The sequence below is a fragment of the Pteronotus mesoamericanus genome, unplaced genomic scaffold (genome assembly GCF_021234165.1).
Source record: "Pteronotus mesoamericanus isolate MK-2021 breed Mesoamerican mustached bat unplaced genomic scaffold, CSHL_Meso_final scaffold_174, whole genome shotgun sequence".
Lineage (NCBI taxonomy): Eukaryota > Metazoa > Chordata > Mammalia > Chiroptera > Mormoopidae > Pteronotus > Pteronotus mesoamericanus.
The window spans coordinates 15,597,929-15,604,620 of record NW_026555309.1 but is presented as its reverse complement, the minus strand read 5'-3'; the positions used below and the strand labels follow the sequence as shown (position 1 = coordinate 15,604,620).

The window sequence follows — 6,692 nt, the reverse complement described above, 5'->3', positions numbered from 1 at the left end:
CGTCTCGGCGCCGTACACGCTACCCCGCCCCCTTCAGTCACGTAGTAGCCGTCTCAGTTATCAGATGACTGGCAAGGCATCGCCGTGCTTGTGTTCAAGTAACTTTTATTTTACTTAATAAGTCGCAAGAGTAGTGATGCTGGCAATTCTGATATGCCAACGAGGGGCTGCAGACTGCTTCCTTTAACTGAAAAGGTGGAAGTTCTTAATAGGGTATGTTATCCTCTCACATCACCACAAAAAGAAGGGTAAGCACAGTCCAATAAGATATTTTCAGAAAGAGAATGACATTCACCTAACTTTTATTACAGTGTATCATTATAATTATTATAACGAATGTATTATTAGTTGGTGGTGTTACTATTTGTTGTGCCTAATTTATAAATTAAACTATACATAGGTATGGATGCATAGGAGAAAACACGGTATATATAGGGTTCTGTACTATCTGTGGTTTCGGACATCCACTGGGGGTCTTGAATATACCCCGACCGATAAGAGGGGACTATTGTTTTTTTTATTATCTTCTAACATTACTTTCATGAATGCAGAATATTCTAAAGCTCTGTGTGTGCCTTGTGAGTGTGTGTGTGTATCATATACATCCACTTTCATTGTTTAGAGTCCACTGAAGTGCACCAGGTATAACTCCTGAGATCTGGTGGTTTTTAATGGTGCACTATCACTTTACAGTTTATCACCCAGTCATTCATTTTATATATATATGTATATATATATATATATGTATATATATATAAATGATATGTGGCATTTCTCCTTGTAAACAGACTTGTCTCTCTCTAAGACACAGTAGAAATACAACACAACTGAAGTCAGAAGTCTCAGTGGAAGTCTGAATGAGCTACAAACAAAATTCTGAAAACACCAACTTCTAGATAATGTATTAAAATGGGAGGGTGGGAGTGGAAGTAGAAGGAAACAAGCTGCGATTGTTATATTCCTATAAATAAAACACACAACTAGAAACATTTCCTCTTTTCTCATTTCACAGTCCTTTATGCTAATCTTCTACATGCTAATAGATTCTTTCAACTAGAGTTGACCCTTGACAAACATGGGTTTGAACAAAACAGGTCCACTTAAATGGGGAATTTTTTTTCAATAAACACCTGTACTGTTTCCCATCAAGTTTTGGGCATTTGTGGATGCAGGAGGCCAACTGTATGCGCTGACCCACTATTTTATATTTGGAAACTTGAACATCCACAGATTTTGGTATCTGTGGGAATCCTGGAATAAATGCCCTGCAGACACCAAAGGACAGCTAAGTTTTTGAAGAGCCAAAAGTTACAAAGGAAGATCTTTCCTTTTTTAATAGTTAATTTATTTTTCAATTACAGTTGACATATAATATTATATTAGTTGCAGGTGTACAATCCAGTGATTAGACATTTATATAATTTACAAAGTGATCACCCTGATAAATCTAGTACCCATCTGGCTCCCTACACAGTTATCACAATGTTACTGATATATTCTCTATGCTATATTTTACATCCTCATGACTATTTTGTAACTACCAATTTGTGCTTCTTAATCCCTTCACCTTTTTACACAGTTTCCCAATCCCTTCTCCCCTCTGGCAACTGTCAAAATGTTCCCTGAATTTGAGTTGGTTTCTGTTTTGTTTGATACTTTATTTTGTTTTTTAAATTCCACATATAAGTGAAATCACATCATAATTTTTCTCTCTCCCTGACTTATATCACTCAGTATAATATCCTCAAGGTCCATGTGTTGTCATATATGGTAGTATTTCACTCTTTTTATGACCAAGTAATATTCCATAGTATACATGTACCATATCTCCTCTATCCATTCATCTATTAAATTGCTTCTATATCTTGGCTCTTATAAACAATGTTGCAATGAATATATGGATGCATGTCTTTTAAAATTAGTGTTTTGGGTTTCTTTGAATAAACACCCAAAAGTGGAATTGCTGGGCCCTCCTTTTTTTCTAGTCATAGCCATTCCTCAAAAATTTTGCCTGGTGGAAATATTGCTACCCCTGCTTTTTTGTTTGTTTCTATTTTCATGAAGTATCTTTTTAATCCATTGATCTTTTTATTATTTACTTTACTTTCCACTGAAGTGAGTCTCTTATAGACAGCATATTTATGGGTCTCGTTTTCTTATCCATTCAGTCACCCTATGTCTTTTGAATGAACCATGTAATCTATTTGCATATAATGCAATTGTTGATAGATACGTATTTATTGCCGCTTTATTATTCATATTTTTATGTTTTTTACTTCTTCTTCCTAAAAAAGTTCTTTTAACATTTCTTATAAAACTGGTTTGATAGTAATGTACTTTTGTCTGGTAAGGTCTTTGTCTGTCCTTAACTTCTAAATAATAGCTTTGCTGCATAGAGTAGTTTTGGTTGTAGGCCCTTACTTTTCATCACTTAGAATATTTTGCACCAATCTCTTCTGGCCTGAAAAATTTCTGTTGAGAAATTGGCTGACAGTCTTAGGGGGCTCCCTTGCAGGTAACCAACTGCTCTTTCTCTTGCTGCTTTTAAGATTCTCTCTTTTTCTTTAAACTTTTGCATTTAAATTATAATGTGTCTTGGTGTGGGCCTCTTTAGGTTCATGTTGTTCGGGACTCTGCACTTCTGTGTGTGTCTATTTCACTAGGTTAAGAACGTTCTCTGTTATTCAAATACATTTTCAATTCCTCTCTTTCTCCTCCATCTGGCACCACCATAATGCCAATGCTGGTATGCTTGAAGTTGTCCCAGAGACCCCTTAAACTACCTCAACTTTTTTGGATTTTTTTTGTGGGGGGGTGTTCTAAGTGTCTGTTTTCCACTACCTTATCTTCCAAAATTCTTCTTTGATCCTCTGTTTCATCTGTTGATTCCCTCTAGTGTATTCTGACTGGTTCTTTTTTCTGTTTCCTATATCCATTTTTATATTTCCTATATCTTACTTCTCACCGAGTTGATCTATTCTTCCCTTAGGTTCACTGAGCATCCTTATAACCAGTGCTTTAAACACTGCATCTGGTAGATTACTTGTCTCCCTTTTGTTCAGTTCTTTCTCTGGACATGGTTTTTGTCCCCTCATTTGGCTGATTGTTTTATTTATTTATAGAGAAGGAAAGGAGAAAGAGAAGGAGAGAAACATCAGTGTGTGGTTGCCTCTCAAGGGCCCCCTACTGGGGACCTGGCCTGCAACCCAAGCATGTGCCCTGACTGGGAATTGAACCAGCGACCCTTTGATTCGCAGACCGGCACTCAATCCACTGAGCCACACCAACCAGGGCTATTCCTAGCTATTAACTAGAGCTGCTATATCTCCCAGTCTTGGTAGAGTGGCCTTATGTAGTAGATGTCTAATGGAGCCCAATAGCATAGCCTCCTGATTTATGTGCACCCTCCTGTTGTAGCTGAGCCTTGATTGCTGCAGGCATGTCAAATGGAAGGGATTGACCCTCAGGTCAATTGGCTACAAGGGCCGGCCACAACTACAGCAGTGGAGCTGCTGTATACTGGCCAACCCCATGGAGCAGAGGTCACTTCAGTGGGGCTCTGATACCCACCCACCAACTCTACCCCTTGAGTGTGTTGCTCATAGTGGTGGTTGGGAGGTGCTGTGGTGTGTATGAAGCTTTACACTGGGTGTGCTGGCTCCAGAGCCTCCTGGGAAGTGCAGGCCAAGGTCAGGGGCCACCAGCCTGGGGCCACCAGCATGAGACGCAAAGTGATATGCAGATGGTTGCTACTTGGACTGAGCTTGGAAGTGCCTAGGAGAGGCCAACTTGCACACAGAGCCTGGCTGCCACTAGTGGTTGGCTTGGGACCATTTAGCAAGAGGTACAGGGTTCACTGAGGCCAGATGCTGATTGTTTGGTGTTTGTGAACCTTCGAGAGATTTTAGGAAAGTTCACAGCATGGGCCAAGAAAGGCTATTTGTATGGAATGGCCACTGGAAGCAGCTTGGGTGGGTCTGAAAGTTGGTTGGGGTGGAATCTCAGGGAATCACCGAGGTGGGATAAACAGTGTTAGCCAGGTTGATGGAGACTCAGATGTGACCCCCACCTATGCATATAGGGAGGGCTCAGCAAAGTAACAACAGCTTCTGCCAGCACTTCTTTATGGGAGAAAGCTGCCCCTCCAGCCCTAACTCTGGAGCCAGAAAATTCAGTTCCTCCTCATATATCCCTGGTGCTTTTCAAGCTGCTGCCCCAGCACTGGAGCTCAGAACAAGTGAGTTTGTCAGCAAATAAGCCCATTCACAAGCCCTTTAAGAAGAATTCCTAGAACTCCAGAAGCCATCTGTCTCACTGAGCCATAATCACCACCGGTTTTCACAGCCAGAAGTTAAGACTCTTTCAGCACAGGAACCCTGGGATGGGGAGCCTCATGTGGGGCTGGAAGCCCTTGCTCCTCAGGGAGAACCTCCACAGCTGAGATGGCCCTCCCAATTTTTAACCACCACATATGGATGTGGGGCCTGCTTATTTTGCATCTCCACCTCACCCACCAATCTCAACATGGCTTTTTCTATGTATCCTTAATTACAGGACTTCTGTTCAACTAGACTTCAGGCAACTCCCAGTGGAGGTGTTCCATAGTTTAGCTGTAACTTTGATGTTATCATGGGAGGATGTGAGTGCCTCATTTACCTTCTCCGCCATCTTGACCAGAGGCCACCAAAAATATAGAGGTATATGTCAACTATACTGACATATACCACCTCAGATTTCATTTTTTCTACAGAAAAATCAAATCATTAACTTTGGCCTGTTAAACAGGACAGCAACTATGCATTATTCCTATTGGAACCATGTTGCAAGGGTAAGTTTAATATCAAGTAGTGTATTCATTTCTTTCTGCTGGAGGACAAATCCAAATACAAGCACCCTGCAAGTCAACTTAGGGGGGCAAAAAAACACTTAGAAAAATTGAGTGGGAAATCATACAATATGCCAGAATTCTAGTTGCTAAAACAAAGCTGCAGGGTAATAATAACCAGAGCAGCTCTGCCAGTAAGGAGAGTTTTACCTTGCTAGGAACATTCAAGGTGTTCTAATGGTAACGTTAGTGGTGTGCTGGTAAATGTTTCACAATGGGCTCTTGTGGGCGGTGGGGGGCGAACCGTATTTTGTAGTAGTTGCACTTTTCCTGGTGTAAATACACCAATGAAGGTTGATTTCAAGTTACCTAGGCATATCACTGAATGGGAAATTAAGAGAGTCACAATAGTAAGCAATTATATAGTGTTTCAGATACAATAGATATAAATAACTTCAACAGCATAAATTACAGTAAATGTAGTGAAACAACTAGACCATGGTGATTTTGAGTATTATTTTTAACCTAGTTAATTTAATTATACGTTTATATAATTTAATTTTCAATAACGGTTGCATCTACCAACTGGTGCCCAAAACTGGTGAAAATTTAAAGGTGAGCTCTAATGAGCAGGTACCCTTCGCTCCAGCACACCACTGCAGGTTGCTCTTCTGAGACGTTAGATGTTTGAATAAAGCTACTAAATCATCTGGATCAATCTATCTCCATTTTCCAAGGGTACCAATCTCTTTGCTACTCCCCTTTAGATATACTGAAAGCTCAGTCTACACCGTGCACAGTATTTACAGGAATACCATTAAACGACAATATCTTACATTTGTATCAAGCACCGCACTTTTCAAAGTCATCCTTTATGGAAGGATGGGACAATCTGATCCTGCATAATAAATTTAAATCGGTAAGTAATAGTATTTTAGTGCGTAGTGGATGAAGAGTTCTGGGAGCTGTTTGTCCAGCAGCAAAATTAGGGAACGAAACCGGGAGCAACGCAAGGAAGCTCAAAGACTAGTCAGCTGAGGGAGCGCGCGGCGGGTGGCTGTGCGGGACGGTCGCGGGGGGCGGGGGGGCGGGGACTCGCGTTGCCCTGGAAACCACGCTGCGCGGCGGTGGTGTGAGCCGAGATTCCAGGTTCCCGCCCGGAAATGGCTCCAACACTGTGCAAGGTGTACAGAGAGCTCTCCCCCCGCTCTCCTGTTTTCTGACTCTAACTTTTAGAGATTGACAAGAACTCATTGTTTCTGATGGGGGCAGGGGGCGGAGTTCGGAGGGGATATGCTCTAAGAGTCTTTCCAAAAAGCTAAAATTATTAGAGCCATAGCATTGAAATATTCTCCTCCTATCTGACAGGACAGCTTTGCAATGTTTCTCACTCGATCCCAATGTTACTGTAGCAGCCACTTGTGCACAGATTCCATATAGATTTTACTGCTGAAATTAACACCAGCAGTAGTCGTGGCCGAGTGGTTAAGGCGATGGACTAGAAATCCATTGGGGTCTCCCCGCGCAGGTTCGAATCCTGCCGACTACGGGAAGCCAAGCTTTTGCTAACAAGACTTGTTTTCGTTTTAGAGAGGTCTTGATTTTTCCGCAGATAATTTAAGGATTTTATGAACAGCTGGAATACCACACAGACCCCAGTGGGCCCAGAAAAGGAGTAAATGAAAGAGCTCGGTAATTGTGTGATTGTAGTGACAACCTGAGCCCAGGAGAGGGAGATGGGGCCGAAACGTGCCAGACAACCTGGACGAGTAAAAGCAAGCAGTCGCGAGGTCGCGTAGGAAGGGACAGTTCTGACCGACCGCCCCGCGCGGAGCCCTGCGCCGCCAGACCTCGCGCCAGGCCTCAC

General features: G+C 42.0%; 1 non-coding gene across 1 annotated transcript; it reads left to right on the top strand.

Moving 5' to 3' along the window:
* Window positions 1-6,292: 6,292 nt before the first annotated feature.
* On the top strand, window positions 6,293-6,374 carry TRNAS-AGA (transfer RNA serine (anticodon AGA)). Its single transcript has one exon. It is a non-coding gene; the product is annotated as a tRNA-Ser (tRNA).
* Window positions 6,375-6,692: the final 318 nt, after the last annotated feature.